The sequence below is a fragment of the Crocuta crocuta genome, unplaced genomic scaffold (assembly GCF_008692635.1).
Source record: "Crocuta crocuta isolate KB4526 unplaced genomic scaffold, BGI_CrCroc_1.0 scaffold149, whole genome shotgun sequence".
NCBI lineage: Eukaryota > Metazoa > Chordata > Mammalia > Carnivora > Hyaenidae > Crocuta > Crocuta crocuta.
In genome coordinates, this window is record NW_027551561.1 from 923650 (window position 1) to 938736 (window position 15087).

Consider the following 15087-nt stretch of genomic DNA (forward strand, 5'->3'; position numbering starts at 1 on the left):
GGACTCTTACAGTCACAACACCCACACCAGCCACAGGGATGAGCCCTGACTCAGGCTGGGCCACACATAAATCCCCACCCCAACCCTCATGTAGGGATGAATGCAGATGGGCATGTGATCCAAACCAGTTGGAACTCCTTGGGGTTTGTCTAAATGGAGCTGGTGGAAAGCAGATATATTTTTTTTTTCCCTCTCTGGAGGAAAAGCATAAAAATGTTAAGCCCACAGTGGTCTGTAACCATGGTTTCCACATCAGAAGTAGAGATGGCCCATGAGAATGAAGCCAACACAAAGAGAAACACAGACACAAGCGACAGAGAGGAAGAGAGATTGCTCAAGGTCCTGGATCCAGCTGTTCCTGAGGCCCAGCCCTTTCTATAGATGGGTTAGGACAGCCAATACCTCCCCCCATTTTGTTTAATTCCACCTGGGCTTCTGACACTTGTCCCCAAGAGTCCTGACTAATACACTATATCTAAAGTATAATCCTTATTTTGTTATAATATATAGAAACAGATGTAGATGCAGATGTAAATACATTGTGTGGGAGGGTATGTGTTTAGAGGGAAGAAAAGACCAGAAAAAAATATATTAAATGTTAATAGTGGTTATCTGTGCAATCCCCCATCTGGGATTGCAGATGATTTTTATTTTAGTCTTTGTACTTTTCTGTGTTTTCCAAATTTTCTGCAAGGAACATGGATTTTAAAAATATAATAAACATTTCTTTTAAAAAAATCAGATTGGCAAGAAGCAGCCCAGGAAACGCTCAGAAGAAGGTTCTAAACCTGTGTGATGGTCAGGAACGGCAGAGATGTTCACCCCTGAAGCCTGCTCTCCATGCACAGCACCCCCTGGAGTGGCTGCTGTCCATCTCTGGGCTGGCTGGCAGTCACCAAAGGCATCCATGTTGCGGGCACCAAACCCAAGCCTTCTGTTGTGTGGCCACAGGCTCTGATCTGCACAGGCTCTGATCTGTGCCCAACGTCAGCTCAGAGCCAAGACTCCTCTCTCCACACTCCTGTTGGAACCCATGCTGAGCCCTGGAAGTTCCCACCCATCCACTACCAGTCCCCTTGGCCTCCAAGGAGAGCCCCATAAGGCACTGGCAAACGCCTGTCCAGGAGTCCACAGCTGCAGGAAAGGAAAATGCTGGGACAAAAGGTGAGCTCACCCAAGGTGGCTCCAGAGCCTTCTCCCTGAGCCGACTTTCCCATCAACACAAGACCACTGGAGGAAGGGGGTGGGCTTGGACAGGACAGAGGCCTTGGGGGCCGTCAACTTCAGAACCTGTAGAGAAGGGCGGGCTGTGGCTTCCCCAAAGCACTCTGGCCCCAAATGCATCTCCGTGTCCATGGAGACCGGATGAGAGCTCCCCCCACCTGCTCAGCCTATCGTCAACCAGAGAAACACTCTTACCTGTTCTTCCGCATGAGGGTCTGAATAAGATGTCTGCTCTCTTACCACCTCAGCCATTTTCGAGTGTGCAGTCCTGAGGCTTTCAGTGTTATGCAACCTTCACAGCTGTCCATTTCCAGAATCTCTTCCGCCATCCCAAACAGAGACTCTGCTCCACTGAGCAACAACTCGTCCCCACCACCCCCCAAACCCTGTTCACTCCATTCTGGCTATCTGCCTTTCCCTATTCTAAGTACCTTCCATACGTGAGACCAGGCACATTCCTGTCCTTCTGTGTGTCTGGCTTATCCCTTAGCACACTGTGTTCAGGTTCATCCACGCTGTATCGGAATTCCATTCCACTTTATGACTCAGTACTATTTTGTATGGATATACCACATTTTGTTTATCCAGTCACCTGCTGAAGGACACTTGAGTCATGTCCACTTTGGGCTGTTCTGAATAATATTGCTATAAACGTGGGTGTGCAGATATCTGTTGGGGTCCCTGCTTTTGGTCCTTTTGGGCCTATGTACCTAGGAGTGGAATTGCTGAATAAGAGTTTTGTTTATACAAATAATTCCAGTGAAAGAACAAGTGAAAATCATTCATTCTTTAGATCTAGTCCCATTTCACAGATAGGGAAACTGAGGGCCACTGCTGGAACACCATGTCCATTCAGGATCACATGTGGTGCTACTTCCCCTGGGTTTTTCTGGAAGGCTTCAGGCTGCCCCTCTGCCCTACTGCAGTTACCTCCCTGTTATCTAGGGGCCCCCACCTCTCATACCCCTGAGATCTCTGCTGGGCCTGGGCTTCCGGCAGAGGGAGGGATCATGCAGTCTGCCCCACTCTCAGACAGGACCTTGTGACCCACTGGCTAGGTGGCCACAGGAAGTGGCAATCTAAATGGAAGGAATCCAGACTTTCTGGGTTGAGAGGCAAAGAACCCCCACAGAGCACCAGCAAAGGAGGATGGGGAAGTACCACTGAACCCCAGAGCTGAGGGCACAGACTGAGCAGGGTGGGACACAGTCACACAGTTGACTGCCCCAATGTCCAGGACAGACTCTGGGAAAGGGGGTCCCCAGGAGTGTGTTTATTATGACTGAGGGATCCAATATGCTGCATCGGAGAAGAAGAGAGAAGGCCTCACCCAGCAGAGGCAGAGGGGGGTGTCTCTGCATCTGGGAGAGTACCAGCATCTGCAGCCACCAGCAAAGTAGACAAGACTGAACAGAGACCAACACCAATGAAGCCACCAGGGCCAGGAGAGCACACAGCTGCCGTTTTCTCCTGTCCAGCTTCCACTCCCTGGTCTCCTGACAGCAACACACCAAATACCTTAGGCGACCCGCCCCTCCATCTTTAGAACCAGGAAGGGGTACAACACACAACATCTAGACCCAGTTAATCGGTGTATGTCATCCCTCTGGCCAAAGTTAAGAGATGGGCATGTGACCCACTATGTTCAGTATGAGTCATCACTGGGACTCCCACAAAAATTATTAGAAAACACACTCGCTCTTCCTGTTGCTTGGCGTTGCTACACCGGCAGAATGTAAGCCTGGAGTAGCCATCATCTTTCTCTGTGGATAACCTGAGGGTGAACCCAACCCAAAAGAAACCATAGCTTGGAGACGGGGAGAGAGAACCAGTGTCCAGAATACCATTCTAGCCCTGGATCCAGCCATGCCTGAATCTGTCCCCCCTTGAACCTTCCAATTACCTAAACCAATACATTTCTCTTTTTCTTTAAGTTAATTAGGATTGGGGTCTGTCACTTGCAACCAAACGATTCCTGACTCATTTAGCTAACTGCCAATCAAGAGTCGTCTGAGGGGAACCCCCCCACCACTCCTCCAACATGAAGACCCTCTAGCCCCAAGCCCCAATAAATAGAATTACAGTAAAACAAAAGTTGCAGAGCTCCATTTCAACTGTCATGCTAATTCTGTTTCTCTAAGAGGGCACCAAACTGCCTTGTGAGTTTGGGGAGGCAAGGAACAGAAAAGCCTAACCTGCTCTTCACTCCTTGGCATTTAGCACCAACAAAAATGGCCTCAGGTGACCCTGACAGCCTCATTTCCCACTATTGCCTGGCGTGAAATCCGCACTACGGTCCGACTGAGTTCTGAACGTGTCCCCCGCTCTCCCTACCTCCGTTCCTTGCGTACCCTGGCCCACTTAACTAGCATGTACTTCCCTACTCCATCTCCCCCTTCAGGAATTTTTGTCCAGTCTCCATGGCCCACCTCAAATGCCACCAACTCCATGAAGCCTTCCTTGGGTGGTCCCTCCTTCTTTTGACCTCCAGGATGGAGGTCACCATCCATCTTCTGTATGGGGTTCTCACCTTGGAGCACCAGCAGCTTATGGCAGGGAGACTGTCATATTCTCCTCCTAGAGCCTGTTGTCCAGTGCTGGTACACACCTGGCCTTCCACAAACACTGATGGAAGTGACGGGAAACTGCACAAATGCACGTTTGGAACACAATCCACTTATAATCAGGACTGCTGCCTGTATCTGCATTCATGCAGGAGAAAGACAGGGTGAATGCTGCAGAGGGGGGTAGGGGCACTTTCCAGAAAAGGCAGAGGAGGGTCAGGGGAGCTACAATGTGGAAGCCAGGTGTCCCTGCTCCCATCGCTTGCGCCATGGCTATGCCCTGCCTCTACATGGCCACGCCCTTGGGGGACCTTCTCAGCTATCGATAACTGGCCTTTGCTGAAGTCACATTCAAAAGCCCTTCCTGGCATATTTGGAGATCTAGTTTTCAGGCAGCCTGTTTTCGTTACCTCTTGCTTTACACCCTGTTTCTGTCTTTGCATCTCAAGATTAAATCTTATTAAAATAAATGTTCTGGGGTGGCTCAGTCGGTTAAGTGTCCAACTTCAGCTCAAGTCATGATCTCCTAAGCTGGGTTCGAGCCCCGCGTCAGGCTCTGTGCTGACAGCTCAGAGCCTGGAGCCTGTCTTTGAATTCTGTGTCTCCCTCTCTCTCTGCCCCTCCCCTGCTCATGCTGTTTCTCTCTCTCTCAGAAATAAAAACATTTACAAATTTTTTTATTTAAATTAACTAATTAATTAATTAAATGTTCTGTTAAGATACTGATGGCACAGGTAACCCGGGCTCCAGCCCAGATGTTCCCTTTCTCATAGAGAAGCAGGAATTTCTGTTCTAATTAGTGAGGACAGCAGCCAGGAGCCCTTCCAGCTTATCTGAAGCCTCATAGATCAGACTTCGCCCCCGCTCTGGGCTCCACTGTCCCTTCCCTTGCCCCAGCTCAGGCCCAGTATTCAAAAGGAGCCCAGCTGCCCGAGAGAATCTAGCCTCTTCCTTAAAAAATAATGAGAATGCGTGAGGGTGCTACAGTTCTTAATGTTTTGAAACGTTTTTCATGCACCTGGAGTGCATTTCATACATCTGAGCTGCATCACCATCCATTTCATAGACTGTGAAAGTCAAGGGCAGAGAGGTCAAGTAACTCAGCCAGGGTCACCATGAAACTGGTGACAGGAGAAAAGGCATAGAATTTGGCATCAGGCAGTTTTGGACTGGAATCCCAGCTCTGCTGTATGAGCTGAGTGACACTGGAAATGTCACCCCTTTTGAACCTCAGCTTTCTCCTCCATGAAAAACGGAGAAGATGATAATAAGCGTGTTGCAGAGAATGAAATGAGACAAGTAGGCCTGAAGTGGCAGCCTCATGCCACGCCCAGGGTGGAGGCCACGGGAGCTCCCGGCCCAGTCCCTTCTCTTAGGCTTCCTGAGTTTTTATACTGCAGTACATAGCCTCCCATAATTTCTGTCATTTTATTTGGGGGTAACTGGGGAGAAAAGGGGGGAAGAACATCTAGAGACAAACAATGGCCATTCTGCAGCCCATCTCCTGCAGGGACCCCTCATTTCCAATCACAACGGACCTGCCCCAAACAAAGGAAGCTCAAAGGGCATGCAGGGCCCGGAAGTGGCCCCCAGCCGCAGCCTTCGGTTGGTTACATCTGGAGCTCCCCTCCTTGAGCCTCCTGCTTCCCCCACTCTACATCCAATCCCTCGGGGTGGAGGAGGCGGCACAGGTGCGGCCAGGGGCGGCCAGGGATGTGTGCAAAGGTGAGCAGAAAGGGACCATCCCTGTGCTGAGTGGGCTGCTGGCAGTTCGGCTGTGATGCAGGGAGGCAGGCCCACCAATGTTGCGAAAGCTTCTGATTTCTCCAGAGAAGACCGAAAAACATATTTGCAACAGAGAACCTTCCAATTTTAAAATATCAGCTTCAAAGGGAAAAACACACGTGGATCTAACAAAGCCCCTCGAGAATGGGCGGGGCTTTGCATCTGTGCGGTGCCCTGCTGTGTCCCCAGCATCGAGAACACTGTCGGGCACACAGTAGAGGCTTCATGAAGATTCGAGGAATATGCAGAGGCCACTTCCCAACCCCTGCCTCAGACACCTGGCAAACTTCCTGGTGTCGGGTGCTGCTGTCGGGCTCCTGCAGACAAGACAATGTGGGGGTGTAGCAGGTGACAGTGAGGGATGAGGGGAGGGCCTGCCTCCACCCTTCGGAGGGGTCTGTCCTGTAAGCCGGGTGAGAGCAGTGCCTTGTGTGCGGGCCGTTTCAAGTCGTCACACCCAAGAGTAAGCACTTACAACAACATATGACAACAGCCCTGTGACTCTACCACACACGTTCAGTGTGGCTGGGAACGATCTTCACAGTAAAGAAACAGAAAAGCAGGGTAGGGGGCGTCTAATCAGAAGAGCGGCTCCCTCCTGCCTTTGCAGAAGTGGACTAACCCTGAGGCCTGACAGGGTCACCCCACCACCACCACCACCCCCCCACCCCCCGGGCTCCGGGAAGGACTTGGCTGGAGTTCCAGCCTTCATGAAACAGTGTGTTCATAACTGATAAGCTTAAAAGCAAGTGACAATTTTTCAACCCACCCTTGCTCCAAGGGCAGTGAATAAACGCGGCATCGGCTCCAGCTTCCCCACTGACTGTGTCTAGGAGAGGAGGCAGGGAAACCAAGCTTACTCACCCTCAGAAATTAGAGTGGATTCTCTGACACCTTCTTCTTGAGGACTGAACCAGGCCGCCCCGCTTAGAAATCCCAACTCGTGAAATCCCCAATACGCTCTTCCCTTTATTCTGGGTGTCACGGCTACCCAGGCATCCCACACACAACGTGGCCTGACTCCACACTGATTATAACTGTACTGTGGGGAGGCAAGAAGGAGCCTGCTGGGGTGCAGGAAGGTTCTACGTCTTCACATGGGTGCTACCTCCACAGGTGAATACATATGTGGAAATTAACTGAGCCATGCCCTGAGATTCACACACTTACCGTATGCATGTTACACTTCTGTACGTTCATAGTAACAGCAGCCACAGCAGCGGCGTTAGGCACCTCTCAGAAGCCAGGCACCACACTGCTGCTTATCCCAGGTTCCAAAGAATACAACAGCAGCACAGTCTCTGGACCTCGCCAGACCGGGGCTAAAATCCCTCTTCCTCCACCTCTGATTCTGGCCCCAGCATGCACCCCAAACTCTGAGCCTCTGTCCCTCTACTAGAAAATAAAGATAATAACTTGTAGAATTCAGACAGGTATGTAACCTCAGCAAACAGTAAGCCTCAAAAGATGTGAGCTTGGGGCACCTGGAGTCGGTTGAGCGTCTCTGACTTTGGCCAGGTCATGATCTCACAGTTCATGGGTTCAAGCCCTGCATCGGGCTCTGTGCTGACAAGCTCAGAGCCTGGAGCCTTCTTCAGATTCTGTGTCTCCCTCTCTCTCTGCTCCTCTCCTCACTCATTCTCTTTCAAAAATAAATAAACACTTAAAATTTTTTTAAATAATAAGAAAGAAAGAAAGAGAGAAAGAGAAAGAAAGAAAGAAAGAGAAAGAAAGGAAGGAAGGAAGGAAGGAAGGAAGAAAGAAAGATGGCTTGCTACAACCATTCAGCCTTCAACCACCCCAGGACGCTGGTCCCACTTGAACGCATGAGAAACATGCCCCCTTCCTTCCAACAGCGCTCCCCAAACTCCAGGCATTTCCACATCATCTTCTCAATTCTCTCCCAGATCCACGTACCACCAGACTGCTACTTTTCTTAACACTTTTCTTTAAATTGATCACAATTTTTTACTTAAGCAAATTTACTTTTTAAAAATGTTATGTAACCATCATACACGGAAAACCAGAATCACTTGGCAGAACTCATTTTTTTTAAATAGCAATTAAAATAAAAAGCACTTGTCCACCTGAAATCATCTTGCCTACCTCATTTACTTTTTATGGATTCAAGAGGGAAAGAAACTCAGTTTGTGGGGCGGGCATGGGGTAGGGATGGCAAGAGGGCCTCATCTGCTTAAAACAACTGAGAAATTTCCTGAGCCCTTCAGTGGCCTCCGGCTGCACAGAAGTGATTTTCGTTGGTTTAACCAAACGGGCTTGGCAGACCCTGTATTTGGCAACATCCTGGTAACCAGCCATCTGTGTACCACGCGGGCTCCAAAGAGATAAAGCTGCATTTAGAAAAAATATATATCCACTAATGGTGAGTGCTCACTAATTCAGACACCCACTGGCCCCTCTTGGCCATGAATGAAGGGAGCCCACGTCCGTCCACCAGACAGCAGGTCCAGGACCCAAGATCCAGGAATTCAGTGTCAGGACAGCCCTGGCGCCCAGTCCCAGCTTCAGGACTGAGCCTGGACACCGCCCTCTCGGTCTGTGGGTCCCCAAACCACACAAGGGCAGGAAAAGAGTCAGAAGAGTAAGAATAGCACTCCCTGTGTGCACGTAATCACTTGCATTTCTGTCCAAAAGCTCTTTCAAAGGGAAATGAAGGGGAGGGAAGGGGACATTCCCCAATCTCAGACAAGAAAAGGGCACCTTGAAATCTGTGTCAGAGGGCACTACAGTATTAAGAGGACCCCAGGGAACAGGCAATGGACATATTTCTTCTGGGGAGTCAGTGAATCTCGAGAGCAATCCGTTCATTCATTCATTCAGCAAATATTTACTAAGCACCTCCTATTTGAGCAATGAGGGCCCAGGAGTGAAAAAGGCAAAGTCCTTGCTCTTAGAGAGCTCATATTCTAGGAGTGGGAATGGTCACTAAACTGTTTATTACATAAGCCAGATAATATCAGTTAATGATAAGTGCCATGGAGGAAATAAATCAGGGTAAAGCAATAATGGCTGGAGTGAGCTGCTTAGATGGGATGGTCAGGGAAGTCCTTTTAGAAGAGATGATATTTGGGGCTCCAAGGTGGCTCAGTCAGTTGAGTGTCCAACCTTGGCTCAGGCCATGATCTCACGGTTCATGAGTTTGAGCCCCACATTGGGCTTGCTGCTGTCAGCACAGAACCCACTTGGGATCCTCTGTCCCCCTCTTTCTGCCCCTCCCCCACTTGTACTCTCCCAAAAAGAAATACTAAAAAAAAGAGAGAGAAGACTTTTGAGCTGACATCCAACAATGAAGAAGTGCCACTCAATTAAGTCATCATAAACAGCACATGTAAAGGGCCTGGGGTAGGAACAAGCTCGGTATGTTCCAGAAACAGAAAGGTCTTTGCAGCAGAGACACAGTGACCACAGTGAGTGAGAGGGAAACTGGTAGTGAGGTCAGAGAACCAGGCAGCGGATGCAGGCCCAGCTTCAGAGTTTGGACTTCATTTAAATTATAAATAGGAAGCCTATGGAGAGATTTCTACAGTGGAGACACTTGATTTTACTTGAAGTTTTAAAACCCAGCTCTGGCCACCATAAGAATGGAGAAGGAGGACAAGGAGTGGAGACACCAAATGAGAGATTAAAACAGTGGCTCCAAAGGAATTAAAAAACCTTGAGGCGTCTGGATGGCTCAGTCGGTGGAGTATCCAAACTCGACTCAGGTCATGATCTCACAGTTCCTGAGTTCGAGCCCCATGTTGGCCTTTGCACTGACAGCCTGCTTTGGATTCTCTGTCTCCCTCTCTGTCCCTCCCCTGCTAGCTCTCTGTCTCAAAAATAAACACTAAAAAAAAAAGTCTCATTTCTGCCTCTCCCTTAACTGTTTGAGTCTAACTTCTCAGGCGCTCAGTGAGGCTTAGAGAAGGGAGATGTTTGTTCCTTAAAGCTACAACAGCCAAGCGAGTGCCATTCGGACATCAGACAAGAGAAGGCAAGAGGCCCTTGCACAAGGTAGGACCCAGCCGCCTCGTAAGCAGAGAGCAGGCAGCCGTCTGCTCTGGGGCCAGGCGGCAGATCAGCTCCCGCCTGTGCCCCGTCCGACCCTGGGACTCTGGGACTCCGAGGCCAGGATTCCTGCACACTCCACGGGCTCAGACCCCAAATCCGGCCAGCTCGCGGGTCTGTCACACACTCCCCCACGGCAGAACACAAGTATCCTCCAAGACGCCAGCCTTCAAACTCCAAGGACAGAATCAGTTAGCGACTGTTAACATCACAAAAACAGACAATTAGACAAACTCCAAAGCGTGGTGTTGCCCAAAAAACAAACAAATGTGATACAACCTCTAAAACTAAATACCAGCTTACAATATCACAGGGGACAGCAGAACATGTTAAATGACACCAGGAGACACCACCCACAAAATCCTGACTATGGGAAACTCCCCAAGATAATCAAGTTTCTCTAATAAAGAAATTATAAAGATGCGGCGCTGGAGCGCCCGGGGGGCTCAGCCGGTTAAGCGTCCAACTTCAGCTCAGGTCATGATCTCATGGTTCAAGGGTTAGAGTCCCACATCAGGCTCTGCTCTGACAGCTCTGAACCCACTTATTCTGTCTCCCTCCTTCTCTGTCCCTCCCTCACTCATGCTCTCTTCTTCTCTCTCTCAAAAAAAAAAAAAAAAAATTCTTTAAAAATCCAAAAAAAAAAAGAATAAAGAAAAAAAGTTAGGGAAGAAAACGTATAGTGATTATCACCAATTATATTGATATTTTGAATCCTGACTCAAAAAATTTTTGAAAAAACCGTTATGAGACAAGTAGGGGAATCTGAACACTAATTCAATATGATATTAAGAAATCACTGTTGGATGGGGCACCTGGTGGCTCAGTTGGTTAAACATCTGACTTTGGCTCAGGTCATGATCCAGCAGTCAGTAGGTTCAAGCCCCGCGCAGGGCTCCATGCTGACAGCTCAGAGCCTGGAGCCTGCTTCAGATTCTGTGTCTCCCTCTCTCTCTGCCCCTCCCCTGCTCACGCTCTGTCTCTGTCTCTGTCTCAAAAATAAACATTAAAAATTTTTTTAAATAAATAAAAATTTAAAGAAAATAAATTAGTTAACTTAGGGAATATGATAATAGTGATGTTTGTTTTCTTAGAAGAATTCTTACCTTTAAGATGTATACTGAAATAATTAAGAATAAAATGATACCATGATGGGATTTACTTCAAAATCACCTTGTAGGGGAGCCTGGTGGCAAATAAAAGAAACAAAACTGGGGCGCCTGGGTGGCTTGGTCGGTTAAGCGTCCGACTTTTGCTTAGGTCATGATCTGGCGGTTCATGGGTTCGAGCCCCGCGTCGGGCTCTGTGCTGACTGCCAGCTCAGAGCCTGGAGCCAATTTCAGAGTCTGTGTCTCCCTCTCTCTCTGACCCTCCCCTGCTCACGCTGTCTCTCTCTCTCTCCTAGAAATAAATAAAAAATATTAAAAAAAAAAATAAAACAAGACTGGCCATGAGTTGATGATGGCTCAGAATGGGTATGGCATTACTCTTCTCTCCACTTTTGTGCATGCATGAAAATTCCCACAATAAAAAGTAAAAAAAAAAAAAAAAAAAAAAAAAAAAAAAAGGGANGCTAGGGAAGAACTTTTTGTTGCAGAGGCTCCGCACTGATCTTCTCTATATCGGTCCAATGTTAGTATATGTGCTGCCAAAGCGAGCTTGGGATGGACCTCTGCAGGACTAACCCGCTAGACGTCATTCCCCGTGACAGAGGGATCAGATCCGCTAGATTCCCTGCCATGCCTCCCAGAGGCTGGGTGGTTTGCTGAATAATAAGCGAATTCATGTCTTCCTCCTCATAAACCCCATGGTGGGAGTTGTCTCAAAATAACTACCCCCACCCCGTCAGAAGTAGATGTCCTTTCATTCATGCTAACTTAACTAACCTCTCTCCAGTTCAGAACATCACTCTCAAGGCCACACAACTTTATCCACACCATTTGGAACATATATATTTTGATTGTGTTTTTCTGCCTCAGTCCTTCCCACCAGAGATAGCTGTCTTCCCCCTCAGAGGAAAGCACCCTCCCACCTGTCCACTTCTATGACCGAGGCGGTGCTCTGGATCTTACCCAGATCTGCCACAACCATAAGAAAGCAGGGTCGGAGAAGCAAAGCACGTTAAAGGCGCTCTCCGTTACAGTGGCCTCCAAAATGCCATCGGCAAGAAAGGCTTCATTCAGGTGCCTCCTTGGGACCGTGCTCAAATCAGCCCCCCTGGAAAACACACCATTGCCTTTGCAGGATCCCAAGGGACGGAGTCCCTGGAAGAGGGTCAGAAAGGCAGAAGTTCCAGGATATCACGCACCCCCACAGAGAGTTGTCAAGTCAAGGTCGATAAGCACCACAGCCACTTCTCCAGGAGGCAAACTGGGGCTGGGCTTTCAGTACAGTTCTCAGGACCTCCCGAGAGTGACCTGCAATGTCCTGGTTCTGGGCCCATTTGGGATACCTGTGTCATTACCATCCTCCCTGATCCACCCGCCTCCCCCAAAATGCAATACATCTCCAAGTAGCCTGCAGAGGGCAGGAAGATGACAAGGACGACGGGGCCATCAGTGCAAAGCGGCACAGGACCATTCCATCCCTTAAGGCCAACAGCCAGGAGTGTTATCTGCATAAGCCTGTCAATTAAAGGTGCTAGGAAGATGGATGGATGGGTGGATGGATCAAGCCTTCTGGGAAGGATGAAGAAGGGGTCTTAGTCTGACCTGTGATGAGAGTGGAGAGGACGTGGGGACCCAGCAATTAAACACCCAGCCTAGAGTTTGGGGAGCACAAAAGAGAGGTTGGCAGCTGCAGCCGGCTCCAGCGCACCCCCTGTCCTCCCCATCCCCCACCTCCCACCCCCACGGCTGGTGCCCACAGAGCAAGGTTCAACAGTGAGCACTGCACTGATTTCAGACACTTAAAGACAAAGAAACTCCAGATTACAGCAAGGGAAGCAAAGGTCATTTAGCACCAACATGAAATCAATCCCTCTCTCTCCTTGGGTAAGTTAAGTCTGTGGCCAAAGCAATCAGGACGACAGAGGAAACAGCAGAACAGGACGAAGGCAGGGGCTGCGAGGGCCTCAATGTCTGCTGCATTGCAGGGAAGGGCACAGTGCATCCAAGAGGAAGGACAGGATACCATGAGCCTAAGGCATCCTCACCGCTGGCCAGTCCTTCCCTGTGCCTCGCTGCACCTGGCTGCGTCCCGGGCCCATGCATGGCTGGTCTTGATGACTGGCGGGGCTGTCACCACCAGACATCTTACCTTACCTTGGTTTCCGGGAGCACAAGCGCACAGAGAGGCGAATGGGAACGGTTCTGCTCAAACCTCTTCATCCTCATGGGGCACTTCACATCTTTCAGATGCATCTTCACCCACATTATCTCACTTGAGCCTTTTGTATGGACACAGAAATAGGCTCAGGGAGATCACATCTACACCAGCACGTCACAGGCAGTGCACAAGCCAGAGCTGCGCAGGCACTTTTCCACCCCACCACATGCTCTGTACCCAGAAACAGAACTGGCCTGCCGGTCTGATGCAGCTGCCTGTCTATCAAGCACATCATCCTTCTGATTCCTGCAAGCAGACACCCTCCTCTCAGAAGAGCCACCCCTACCCCTCTGACTTTAGAGGCCTGGCCTATTCACCCTCCTCCCTTTACATATAAAATGCTGAAGGACAGGGGATGGAAGTAAAATGGGGCCCGGACCTGGAGCACTGGACTCCAGGGTCCCACTGGTAGCTTCTTCCGCAGGACAGGTTTCTCCGGGATGCCAGCCGTTCCCTACATCGCCTACAGGATTTCTGCCACGTTCTATACCCTTTGTACTATAACTGTTTCTATTAAAGGAACTCACTCTTGTGACTTAATACATTTAATTTAGAGTGCTGCCTTATATCATCACCACAAGGAAGAACATCAGTACCACTGACCATAACTGGGAGCAAATCCTAAAATTAAATAGCACAAAAACAACCTAAATTGTAGGCAGGCACTGTTTCCCCACTTAAAGGCCCTGAGCCAGAGGTCTGCTTTCTCTTTGTTATGAAACAGAGATTAGCAAGTGCTAAAAAGGTGTTAAAGCCAGACTAGCACCAACCTGAAAGTTTCCCCTTAAAGAAATCACATGGATTAGTAGGGAACTGAAAAGGGAAGAACGTTCTCACTAGGTGACTCAATATTATCTCCTGCTTAACCACCTGAAGTCATCTCACTGGAGAGTTACCTTAAGCTTCGGGAAACATCAAATTAGACTGAAGGGGGACAAGAGGGACAGGAGTCAACCACATCACACGGGCAACCAACGCCAGCTTCCGGAGGTGCTCTCATCCATTGCCCACCACCACCACCCCAAGGCAGGCCCGGCATCCGGGCAAGCCCAAGAGTCACCTGTCACCACCCAGGTGTCTCTGGCTCCACTGCCCTTGTCCTGCCCCCTGTCTAATGCAGAGCACGGCACTAACCACTCCAAACTCCTCTGCAAATCCAGATCCAGCAAAGCCCCTGGAGCCACCCCGAACTGTCACAACACCTCCATGGACAGTCAGATCTGGTGACCCCCAGTTGTTGGGAAGCTTTGGACAGTAGGGTGGGTCTGTACCAGCCTGTGTAAGCACCTCCCTGAGGTCTTGAGGGCATCAAGCCCAGCAAGCTGCCCCAGAAGCCCCTCTGCCTGTCCCAAATGCCACCTCTTAACCCACAGGTCACCCAGAGTATCTCTGAAAATAGCTCGAGAGGGCGATTTTCAACATCCAGCAGCAAACAATTAGGAGAGTAAACCCAAGAAAGATGAAGAGTCAAAGAGAAAAATCCAAAGAAGGGGGTGGGAGCTGTCAAGCAACCTCCAAACTTGCTCCTCGCCTGCCGGCACTGTGCGCAAGGCAAGCAGATCCCGGCCTGGCGGGCACCTCGCCGGCTCGGCCAAGTTGCAGAAAACCAAACGGCATCTCCGGCGCATCTCCGGCGCAGTGAGATACGAGCTGTCAGCCAGCGGCTGCCGCCCGGGTCGGATCAATGCTACTCGCTGCAGGCTTCGGGAAGGGCGCCGCGATGGGAAAATGCCGGGAATGAGGACGGAACACTGGGCGCCCCTCTGTGGATGATGGAGCCCGAAGAGCCCTCCCAGCCGCCCTCCGACCCAGCCAATGTCCTGCCTGGGCTTTTCCCAACAGTGTCCAGGGCGAAGCTCCTGAGTCGCTCCCCCGACGGCGCACAGAGCAGAGGTTTTTCCCTACCAACTCGGGGCCAAAGGCCGTTTTGGAAAAGTCCACCCCAAAGAAAACGGGGATTTAGCATGAGAGTGGAGGGAAGGGGGAGGCGGCGCTGCCAGGCTTTACCTTTTCTCTTTATTCTGTTTTCTGGATTTGTGCAGGAGTCCAATGAGCACCACGGCGGCGCGGATCCCTGCCTTTCGGCAATGCATCCTCCCCGCGGGCTGGGGCCTGGCGA

General features: G+C 49.9%; 1 protein-coding gene across 3 annotated transcripts in view; it reads right to left on the reverse strand.

Annotated features, from left to right (window-relative positions):
• Positions 1 to 15087, reverse strand: part of RAP1GAP2 (RAP1 GTPase activating protein 2) — a 186492-nt gene that overhangs the window by 120868 nt on the left and 50537 nt on the right. The window lies entirely within an intron of this gene.